The sequence below is a fragment of the Urocampus carinirostris genome, chromosome 4 (assembly GCF_059441175.1).
Source record: "Urocampus carinirostris isolate Australia breed hairy pipefish chromosome 4, RoL_Ucar_1.0, whole genome shotgun sequence".
Classification (NCBI taxonomy): Eukaryota; Metazoa; Chordata; class Actinopteri; order Syngnathiformes; family Syngnathidae; genus Urocampus; species Urocampus carinirostris.
Genome location: NC_142352.1, coordinates 15,553,724 through 15,566,388, shown reverse-complemented (window position 1 = coordinate 15,566,388; position 12,665 = coordinate 15,553,724).

Genomic DNA, 12,665 nt, shown 5'->3' with positions numbered 1-12,665 from the left:
CTTCTGCCCCACAAGACGTGGGTTTTGACTCTGTCCTGTTCTCCTGTTGCTATTTCCAGTCCGGTATTGTCCTCGTTTATTTTTGTCCTGTTCAATTTCGGGTTCCAATTTTGTTTTTGTCTGTTTTTGTCCTGTTTGTTATTTTCTCCAGTTTTTGTTTTTTGTCCATCTAGTTTATCCTGTTTATTTTTGATATCCTGATTCGTCTTGTCTGCCTCGTCCTGTCCTGTATCAACTCCATCTGTCCGGTATCAACTCGGGCATGGATCTCATCAGTCGCTGGCTTCCTGCCTTTCCACACCAGACCGGCTGGCTAACGTGAATGACACCCCGTTTCCTGTAAAATAAAGGCTTGTATGTGAAGGTTACGCGAGTGGGTCCTGATCCTGTTCTGGTTCTTGACACATTTTATCGTTGCTCAGGCAAGAACATATGGAGAAATCTTCCAAAATTTGCTAAGCGGTATCCTTCAGCTATCTGTAATGATTCTCTGAGCTCGAATGACCTCTAGAAGTGAATTATTACACACTGCCATTTGAAGATTTTAGGGTATGTTATACTAGCAATAGCAACACTACAATTTGTAACTTTATTTTATTCTAAAATAAAACCTTAAATCCAGGGGACAAAGGAAGATAGCTTATAATGTTTTATGTTCTCGAGCAGGGTGATATGGCTTTTGTTTGCACAGTGAAGCCCTCCAGGCTTAAAATGTACAGTTGTGTTAAATGCACTGCCGGGTTGATAGGCTCCCGAGGCCCCACCAACTTTTCACTAGGTCCACAAAAAATAAAACTCATTCAAAAGGAATTGCTTATTTTCAGCAACAATGTTGTCATTGCCTATGGGGTCTAGGAACGTGTGACGTACATGGAATATTGATTGTTTTGAGAAAAAGAGGAAAAGGTTATTTGTTAGTCTTTTCTTGTTAAACTGCTACGTTTATTGTAACTAATTTCCTTCTAGGACTGTTCCCCGCTGACATCATTTTCCTTAAGGAATTAAGCCTCTCGTTTACCTTACCTGTTAAAGCAACAAAAGCGCAAGGGCACTTCATTAAACATATTGCTGTGAGCAGGGATCGGAAGAGTGCACTTTTTTTCAGGCCTCTCGGCTCTTTTTTGCGTTTTTTTTTCCTCCATTCAAAAAGTGAACTGTTCGTATGCGGCCGCGATCAATTTTAACCAAGCGGGGACCGCCAAAGTGCATTTTGGGGGATTCGGTCCCCTGATTCATGCCATTGTTTCCCACTGTTTTGGCCGCAATCCATTATCTCACGTATACTCCTGTTGAAGGTAGGAGCCGCCAGCAAATCTTTTTCACACTATTTTTTCCCATGCCCCGAAGAAGAACAGCAGCCCCGAGGCAGCGATCCATTATTAGAATAAGAATTGTCTTTCTTGTCATTGATATCAACGCTGTAGAACGCTGTAGAATTAAAGAGACGCTCCCCTACGTACGACCATTTGACTTATGTAAAATGGTAGATATGAACATTTTTTTTCGGGATGTCGAAAAATATCCGGACATTGCTGTAAGTTAGATGTTGTATTGTGTGCACCTTTTTCCGAGTAGAGGACGGTACTTTTGTACAGTGTTTTTCAATCAGTGTGCCGGGGCACACTAATGTGCTGTGAGACCTTGTCTAGTGTGCCGCTGGAGTCTGCCCGATTTTATCTTTCCAAAAAAATCAGGCTATTATTCAGTATTTTTGCTATCTTCAGACAAGGAACCGTAATAGTCATCCATATCAGTAGGTGGCAGTAGATCTATATACTTTTAGTAATTATCTGCTCATGAGGTAGCACAGTACATTTAATAATTTAAATTGTTTAACAAAGCAGTTTAAGATTGCACTGTAAAAAATAAATACATAAATAAAGAACCTCATTCTTTTTTATTTTACGTATTGTTTTCTTCTTTTTATATACTAATTATCTGCTTATGAGGTAGTACAGTGAAATATTCGACATAACTTCATTTTCAAACATTTTCTACGGACCTGTGCCTCAGAAATTTACCTTGGTTCAACAAGGGTTAAAAAATACTGCTGTAGTGTTTCTTTCCACCGCTACCGGCGTGTGGTGGCACTGTGAGAGCTCAACCAGCAAGAAAAAATCTGGCTTCTACTTCCTAGTTTGTGTGTAAACATACTGTACTACATCTACTGTATCTCTAGCGGCCAATAATGTTGACATTTTTATTGTTTAATATCTCGTGCATCTATTCAATATGGCTGGTGTAAAGTGTTAAGAAGAGACAAGCTGTTTCTTTTAAAATTAAAGTGGAATAAGAAAGCTTGATACGGTTGAGAAAAAAAGGGTTTTTTCGGCCACTTTTTACCACGGAAGAGGACCTCTTGAAGGGTATCTTCCAAAAGTAAGTTGAACTCAACTTTATTTATCTTTATAAAACACATTTTTTTATAAAATGTTTATTTTTTAGTATGAAACAATACAGGTTACTTATACAAGACGTTAACATACTTATATAAACTTTAAACATACAAAATTTAGCACTAAAGCGACTTGCGAACAAATTCAACTTATGAACGATCGTGCAGAACCTCGGGCAGCGTCTGTATGCAACTCGGGGGTAAACATGTAATATAAGGACTTTAAAGAAAAAAAAGGGAAAAAAGCATTCAGGATGAATAGGTGAAAAAAATAATTACAATATTCTCTAAGTCAGGGGTGTCAAACTCATTTGAACTCGGGGGCTACACGATAGAACAAACATTCTGTCGGGGGCCAGACTAATAGATAAAAGAGAAAGAAAAAAAGATAAAGAAATAAGAGAAAGAGGGAGGGAAAAGGAGAGAGGGCGGGAGAAAAAAAGAGAAATAGAGAGAGGTAGGGAGAGAGCGTGAGAAACAAAAGGGATAGAAAGTTTTGAGAGAGGGGGGAAAGAAAGGGAGAGGAAGAAATAAATCCAAAGAGAAATAGAAAGACAGAAGAAGATAAGAGAGAATATAAAAGCCCGAAGGGTAGGACGAGAGAAAGAGAAAAGAGGGACAGAGGAAAAAAGGAAGTTAGAGCAAAAGGGGTTAAGAAGTCACAGAGAGAGAGAGAGACAAAGAGCAACAAAGGAAGAGAAAAAGAGACACAGAGAGAGAGAGAGAGAGAGAGAGAGAGAGAGAGAGAGAGAGAGAGAGAGAGAGAGAGAGAGAGAGAAAGAGCAACAAAGGAAGAGAAAAAGAGAGACACAGAGAGAGAGAGAGAGAGAGAGAGAGAGAGAGAGAGAGAGAGAGAGAGAGAGAGAGAGAGAGAGAGAGAGAGAAAATAATACAATGACTGTCTTTGTGAGAGGCACCTGGCTTTGGCAACATCAAGTTGACAGATTTCAACCTGCAGCTTGTTTTTCTCTTGCGCTTCTCTGAGTGTTGTCTCGCGTGCCGGATTCAATCCCTTAGCGGGCCTGATCTGTTTGACACCTGTGCTCTAAGTCAAGGGGCGGGGTGTGGATTGGCAACTTCAATGATTTTTGCATGCTGCGGGGATGGGCGGGTAGCGGACGGTTGGTGTTCTTTTGTCCACATCAATCGCAATAAACGAGGGATTACAGTACAGTGGAACCTCGGTTTTCGCACGCAGTTCGACCCAAAATTTCGAGAAATTCTTGCTTCGCTGTTCGGTCAAAAAATAGGAGTTCGAACGCCGGTGATGCGTGAGTGCGTACGGGTGTAGATGGCTCTTTTCCTGACTAATCGCGTGCGGACGTGCTTCGATTTGCTTTCGCTTTTAATATAGGTGTACAAAGTGTTTTAGCCCCTAATTATGCCCCCGAAAAAAGTCAGTGCAAGCAGCAAGGTTGCTACAGGTGAAAAAAGAAAAGTAGTGCGTACACCTACTCCACCTGCGCCTTCTGCTGACCACCACAAAGGTAAGAAATCCTATTCATAATTATTTTCTTTATCCTTTTTTTTTTATTTTTACAGGTTCATGTTAGCGTAATCTTTCGTACGGAAGATTATGATAACACGAACGTACGATTAGCCTGGGTTAGCATTATGTTTACGTTGAACATTCAGGTAAACATTCAGGGTGTTGGAACGGAGCCCAAAATTCAGGGTGTTGGAACGGAGACCCTTTTCCAATGAACCGCTCACCACTTGTTGTGGAGACCCGGGTGCTAAATGACTTGTAAACGACCTGATTTTTGTATTTTTACACGTTCATGTTAGTGTAATCTTTCGTACCGAAGATTACGATAACGCAAACGTACGATTAGCCTGGGTTAGCTTTATGATTCGAGGTAAACATTCAGGGTGTTGGAACGGAGCCCAAAATTCAGGGTGTTGGAACGGAGCCCCCTTTCCAATGAACCACTCACCACTTGTTGTGGAGACCCGGGTGCTAAATGACTTGTAAACGACCAGATTTTTGTATTTTTACACGTTCATGTTAGCGTAATCTTTCGTACGGAATATTACGATAACGCGGACGTACGGTTAGCCTGGGTTAGCTTTATGTTAACGTTAAACATTCACGGTAAATATTCAGGGTGTTGGAACGGATTAAAATGATTTACATTATTTTTAATGGGAAAAATGATTTCGGTTATGGAACAAAACGGTTTTGGAACGGATTATGGTCAAGAAACCGTGGTTCCACTGTACTCGAAATACTTAATGATTTGTAGTTGTGTATCCCCAAGAGCTGGAAAAGATTTGTCGTGTACACACAAGGACAACACTTGACCTTGCGGCAGTAACTTGCGAGCGTCCGTTCACGGCCTCTTTTCTGCTCGTCCTTTCTTCACACATCGAGCTGAGAAATGGGAAACTTAACCTATGCTTGCCTCCGTAACCTTTGACTCCCCACAGCCGAGAGAGACCGAGGTACGCTTGATTTTCCACACATAAATGAAGAGCCGCTAAAGGTGTTCGACTGCCAACGGAGCGTGACGCATATGGCGGGGCAAACCCTCGCGACTGATAGTTTGCCAGCCGTTTCATTCATTTAGTATGACCGAGGTAAACGTGTCATACAAGTCTTGGCCTGAAAAATCAGTTAGTTAAGTCGGTTAGGAAAAAAAAAATGAATTAGTGGCTGCATGCTTTGTTAATACATACAGATTTATATTTGGGAGTTTGTATAATAAACCCCCTGGACATGACGTTATTTTTCCTTCTGAGGTCGAGACCGTAAGGTGATATTGCGAAATTTACTTGTGATATGACGTGACTTGAGCTGGTAAAGTGGAGTTAGAAGGTGGATGCAGAGGGAGGAGGAGAGGGTGAAAGCAGATTTCGGGATGTTTGTCAATATAAAGTCTTTTTGTGTATTTTTAACATCGCAAACTGGAAGTTAAAAAAAAGATTTCAAACAATTGTTTGCTGTTATATATAGTTCTTTGTTTCTTATGTTTTGTATTTTGAATTTATTTTATATTTCATGTATCTTTTTATCAACTGGAATCAGATTTTAGAGAATTAGACCCCAGGATATGAAACAAATCCGTTATGAGGTGAAGTAAATTAAAATTTACCATATAGTAGGGGATACAAACCTAGCTTGTCTCCGCAACCTTTGATTCCCGGCAGCCGAGATAGACCCAGGTACGCTTGATTTTTTTTTTATTGTGTTCCAAACCCTTGTTACCCCAGATGAAACCTTAAAATAAATAAAAACCCTTGGGTCAGAAATGTGTAACATACTTTCCCATGATTGAATAACGTTTTAAGAATACATGTAAGAAAAAATGACGTTTGAATTAGCTCTGGTGTGACTTGAGCTGGTACAGCGGCGTAACAGGTGGATGCAGAGGAAGTAGCAGACTGTGGATTCAAATTCAAACAGATACCATACTTACCTGGATTGTCATGCCCTTAGAAGATTGCCATATTTGTGGAATAATAGTCCCAATATTTGATTGGTTCCATCCATAGTTTTAGTGAGGGTAATGATGTGAGTATCTTTGTCGTATTTCTTGATGATTGCAAGCTTATCCATGCTTATCCTTTTCTTACTTCTCCCTTTTGCATCACTTTAGCCTTGGACCCTAAGCTTAAAAACACAGTCCAAAAATAGAGTATGATCGCTGACTTGCAAAGTCTTTGCAAATCACACCAGATAATGGACTAAACCACAGGTGTCGAAACAGGCGGCCCGCGAGACAACACTCAGAGAAGCGTAAGAGAAAAACAAGCTGCAGGTTGAAATATGTCAACTTGATGTTGCCAAAGACAGGTGCCTCTCACAAAGACACTGTACTTGTATTTATTTCTCTCTCTCTTTCTCTCTCTCTCTCTCTCTCTCTCTCTCTCTCTCTCTCTCTCTCTCTCTCTCTCTCTCTCTTTCTTTTTCTTTTCCCCCACTCTGTCTCTGTCTCTTTTACTCTCTGTGACTCTCTTTTTCTCTTCCTTTGTTGCTCTTTGTCCCTTTCTTTGTGTCTTTTAACCTCTTTTGCTCTAACTTACTTTTTTCCTCTTCTCTCTTTTCTCTCTCTCTTCATACCCTTTGCGCTTTCTTTTCTCTCCTTCTGTCTTTCTATTTCTCTTTGGATTTCTTTCTTTCCCCCTCTCTCACGACTTTTTATCTTTTGTTTCTCACGCTCTCTCCCTCTCTCTCTTTTTTTTCTTTGTCCTGCCCTCTCTCTTTTTCCCTCCCTCTTTTTCTTATTTCTTTATCTCTTTTAGAAAAAGTTCTTTCTCTTTAATCTTCTAAAAACATGTTCTACTTCGTAACGTGAAAATCTTGTAAACTAGCTATGCCATAACCCAGAAGTTTCTTGTATATATTTTTTTTTTTCCTTGCGAAATTGAAACTATTGATTCGTCTCTACTTTAGCTGCTTTTTCTACACATTCTGACATAGTGTAAAAATAACAGGCTAGCGCAAAACTTCTGGAGTCTTACCGTAGATTTCAAATGCATCTCATTCAATTTCTCTTGAAGTCTAATAATGTCCAACTTAGAAAAGATATTGGATCGTCGCAATGGCTTCAATAAAATGGCAGCCCCCTCGAGCCATCCCCAGTCCGTCTCTATTAGAGTGGAGGATCCTCCGGAAGGCGGCCTCTGTTTATTTCACCACTCATAAAAAATATTTTCACGTCGCTTCTATTCACCTCGTTTTGTTCCTGCGGCCAACAAAGCGGAATACTCAAGATAATGACGGAGGGTTATAAAATCAAGGGTAATGCAAGGACTTTTGTTACTGGTAATTACAAAATGTACAGTACGTCCATTTGGAAGATTAAGCGGGGCACCGATCACAAAGGCAAACCTTGCGGTGTCAGGACCAGAACGGAGACAGGACCCACTTGCGTTGTGTTTCTCACAAGTTTTATTGGAAGAAAGAGAAAGGATTGCGCCCAATGTTCCCTTTAATTTTCTAGGAGTCTGAGCGTTCACACAAAGTCGGTGAGCAATGCTTGAAACAACAGTGAGCAACGGCAATCCCAAGTGTGGCAACTAAATCGTTATCAAACATGTCCAAAACTTGACATCAAGTTACATTTTGCTGAGTTTCCGGCAATGCAAAAATGTGTTTCAGTTTTGAATGAATTGACTAATGTATTATTGCTAAGGTTTTACTGCCTACAAACGTCATTTGTTTTTAGAACAATTCTTTCACAAGATTTTCTTTTTTTTTTTCCTGGTATCTTTTGACGCATGTTGGTTTCAGATCAGGGGATGGTGTAATAATAGTCTGAAATAATACTCTGTGAAATAACCTGTGCAGCCCTTTGAGACTCTTTGTGATTAAGAGCTATACAAATAAAAATGACTTGACTTGACTAACATTGTTGGGGGCTTATTTAGTCGGTCGCAAGATACATAACTGTATTTAATCACATTTTTTAGTGGAAGTACAACAAGATTGACTTGGTATAATTGGAAATGATTTCAATGCAACACAAACTTTTTTTCTTTTTTCCTTTTTTTTTTTCTATTTTTTTTAATTCCGTTAAAAAAAATCCCATTGTGTTTATTTTTTCCTAGCTGTTACATTTTTTTCTTTTTGTTCTCTATTTACTTTTTTCCTTCGTTTCTTTCTTTTCTTTTTTTCTGGCTTTTTTTTTTGCATTTTTCCTTCTTTTTTCTCTTCCTTTTGTTTCTTTTTTCTTAGCTTTTCACTACTTTTTCATTTTGGTATTTTTTTTTTTTTTGTTCTATTTCCCCCCCTTTCCTTTAAGTCATTTTGTGCATAATTTTACATAAAATTTGGTCATGTTGGGATTAAAGAAGCAAAAACAACCAGAAGAGCCGTTTAGAACCCCGAAAGAGCCGGTTCCTTTTAGTTAGCCGAGCCGAAGAAGCCGGTTCTCCACAAACTCTACTGACTTTACTTTTCAACTTCGTTCGACATTGACTTCAAAATACTGTATTTAGGACAAAACGTCAGGGGAGATCGATATCAATTGCCCGAGTTGATATCGGACAGATGGGGTCGATACCGGACAGGACGGGACAGACAGGATAGATAATGAATAAAGGATATCGAAAATAAACAGGACAAACTAAACGGGAACGAAAACTGGATAAAATGATAAACAGGTCAAAAATAGACAGAAACAAAACTGGAAACTGAAATTAAACAGGACAAAATAAACGGGAACAATATCGGACAGGAAATACCTACAGGAACAGGACCGAGTCGAAACCTGTGTGTTGTGGGGCAGAAGTTCCTTGATGGACTGACAAAGGAAAAATGAGAGCACTCAGCTTAAATAGACAGAAAGCCAATCTGCCAATGAGCCGCAGCTGGTGCCACTCGGCGTGGGGCCAATTGGGCGCCATGGCAACCGTGACATAATGAATGCATAAAGGTATATAATTTGGTACGGAAATAGGTTGCGCAAAAAACTTTGCTGTTGACTCCTTCGACTCTTAAGAAACATTTACAGGTTGCTGAAATCATACCTGTTACAGATGGAGTGCTTTCAAACAATCATCTACCAGGGGGTGCACTAACTATACAAATGAAGATCAGCATGGATTTTTTTAACAATTCAGCTTTTAGTGCTGTGGTACTTAGGGGAAAGATAAGTATATGTAATGTTTGCTATAACTTTATGTGCAGATATCTAATGTTAAAATGTCGACGTCGGTGACTTATGATCGTACAAAATGTTTTTTCATTATAAATGTAATGGTTGCCGTTAATAATCTGGTGTGCGTTATACAAATAATCTTTTAAGGGAATGCAATCAGCGCAAATTAAAGTTTTACTTTTATTTGTAATCCAGCGTCTCAGTCTTCTCTTTGTTCCTGCATCCACCCGCTACTCCACTCAACCAACTCAAGTTGTTTCACACCAAAAGTAAATCACATTTTATTTTTCGTTTAGTTTTATAATAATTTTTGTATTTAGTATATTAAAATTTTTATGTAGTCTGGGTCTGCAAGGGTAATCATTAGTGGTTTCTATCCCCCACTCCACGCCAATTTCAATTTGTAATCTCTAGATAAGAGATTCATTCTGCATTCCGGAGTTGTACTTGCTCTATATTAGAATTGCCCACGCTAAAACTGGGTTGATTATATCGAAACAACTAGAAGGGTGGAACTGCTTCATAACAGATTCATCACTTTTTAAACCAGATCCTCAGAAACTCTGTTTTTGGGCATCAAAATAGTTATTGACCGGGCCTATACGGAGTCACAGAGGAGGGAACTGAGTCCAACTCTACTGCCAGACACAATTAGGTGGCATTAAACTCCCCGATTGATTGCTAGTATGTATTTACTCATCAAAAAAACCCTATTGACCAAAAAGAACACAGGGGTATTTACAAGCATATTGATATTGTGTCGAGGAGAAACCACTTACACTTGAATTAACCCGCAATTTACACACTCCAATGAACAAATATTGGCAGGTAACTTACTTGAGTTTGGATAGGGAGTTTGAGGATACCGCACACCAAGGTTAAGAGGATGACTTCAAAAACGTAATCCGATACAGTTACTAATTACCTATTGAATATAGTAATCAGTAAGGTAATCTGAATACTATAATATTAAAGTAATGTAACTTGATTGATCCTGAGTGTGCTGCCTGTGTGAATGACACTGCCGAGAGAAAGAGAGGAGCGAATGTAAACAAAGCTAATGTGAACGACTAAAATAACAAGAGGTAGGAGAGAAAGAGAGAATAGAAAGGGGGGAGAGAGAGAGTAACAAAGAGAGAGAAAAAGAAGAAATAGAACAAGGGAGAGAGAGAAAGATATATAATTCTACCTATATATACACAGAGAGAGAGAGAGAGAGAGAGAGAGAGAGGGAGAGAGAGAGAGAAAGATGGGGAAAAGTAAAAGGAGAAAGAGAGAAAAACCAAAAAAAGAGGTAAGGGGAGAGAGAGATGAAGAAATGGTAAGAAAAAGAATAAAAAGAAAGAGAGAATGAGAAAGAGATATGAAGAAAGGGAGAGAAACAGAATGGGAAAAAAAGAAAGGGAGAAAGAAAGAAAGAGAAAGAAAAAGAAAGGGAACAAGAGAAACAAATAATGAGAGAAAACATGGACAGAGAGAAAAAAATAAAATGAGACAGAGAAAGAGAAAGAGAAGGGGGAAGAGGGAGGAAAAAAATGAAGAAAGAGATAAATAGGGACCATAAAAAGAGAGAGGGGAAGAGGGAAGAAAAGGAAAGAGGCTGATAAAAAAGAGGGGGAATTAGAAAGTGAAGGAGAGGAATAACGAAAAAAACAGATACAGAGAGGAAAAAAGAATGAAAGTAAGAAACAAAGAGAGAAAGTAAGAGAAAAGGAGAAAATAATACAGCTACAGTTTCTTTGGGAGTGGCGCCTGGATTTGGTGACCTTGGGGGTATGGCGCCCGCCCCGAGACTGGGAGGTTGTGGTTCAAGCCTCGGCCGAGTCATACCTAAGACTTAAACATTGGTACCCGTTGCCTCCCTGCTTGGCGTTCAGCATTAGGGGTTGGAATTGGGGGGTTTGGTCACCTAATGACTCCCAACACCTCAGTTGGGTTGAGCGAGGGGGCTGGGAATCCCCTCCTCTGTATCAATCTCCCAAAAAGAGCCAGAAATGACTCTAGCCACCTCCCACTAGGGGGATATGGCCACGGTATATATATAAAAAGTTGACGTATGTATAACTGCAGCTCATTTTTATCCTGTGCCTCTCTCAGCATTGTCTCGCAGGCCTGGTTCAATAGATTGGTGGGATATCATGTTTGACACAGCTTTAAGGCATGTCCTGTTATGTTCCTGTTTTTTTTTTTGGGGGGGTGTTTTGCGTTCCTTTCTGCAGGTCGTGTGTGGGAGAGGGCGTGGCTGGCTGCTTCTCTGCTTCATACCTAATTCTAATCAGCTCATCAACCCACTATAAAAGCTTGGCGTTCGGAGCATCGTGATACCTTGGTACAGGGAAAAGAGGGAGTGAAGGGCTAGGAGTGTAGACTGTAGAGTTGGTGGCACCTAAGTGGGTGGAAATAGGGCACAAAAAAACAGTAATATGTTCAAGTCAAGTCAAGTCATGTTTAAGGGAACAAAGAGTCTCAAAGGGCTGCACAGATCAAAGACTATTGCTACAGACTATTATGACACCATCTCCTGATCTAAAACCAACATGAGGGCAAATAATACACAGATATTGTCACTATAAAATATAGGTTATTCATATGCAATAGGATAGAAGTGTGTTTTAAGCGTAGATTTAAACATTTCTACTGAGGTTGCAGGTCAAATCTCAGGGGGAAGAGCATTCCACAGCACCGGGGACCGATTGGAGAACACTCGAGAACCTGTGGATTTCTTCTTGGCTCTTGGGATCACTAGTAGACCAGCATTTTCAGAGCGAAGGCTCCGGGCCGGAACATAGAGGGAGATTATATCTGAAAGATATAAGGGAGCAAGTCAATGCATGATTTTGTATACTACCAACAGAACCTTAAAACCACCTCCTAAGCTAACAGGGAACCAATGCAGGTTAGCTGAAATCGGGGTAATGTGATCAAACTTTCTTGTCTTCGTTAAAAGCCTCGATGCAGCATTTTGTACCAGCTTAAGGCTCTTGATTTTTGACTTCGGGAGACTGGAGAGTAGTGCATTACAGTAATCGAGACGGGAGGTAACAAACCCATGAATTATAATCTCCGCATCCGACTGAGACAGCAAAGGGCAAATTTTAGCAATGTTGTGAAGATGGAAAAAAGCTGTTCTAGTAATATTCTTAAGGTGTGTTTGGAAGGACAGATTGGGGTCATATATGACACCTACATTTTTGAGTCATTCTGGGTGATAATACATTTGTCAATGTTCAGAGCTGTTTTTGAGAACAAGTGACGGCATTTAGATGGACCAATAACTAACATTTCAGTCTTTTCAGAGTTAAGGCGCAAGAAGTTGAGTGACATCCATGCTTTTATCTCAATGAGGCAAGCCTCCAAATTTCCTCAGTTTAGTGTGGCAGATTCCTCCATTGGAAGATATAGTTGAGTGTCATCTGCGTAGCAATGGAAACTGATATTATACTTGCGAATAATACCCAATGGAAGCATGTGTATGCTGAAAAGAAGGAGGGCAAGTACTGAACCCTGCGGAACACAGGTAAAACTAAAGAGCTCAGATGTCATTTCACACAGTGCGTCCTATCTGAGAGGTAGGATCTGAACCATAAGAGGACGGTTCTTGAGAGACCAATCCATGTTTCCAACCGTTCTAGTAAGATATTATGGTCCACAGTGTCAAAGGCAGC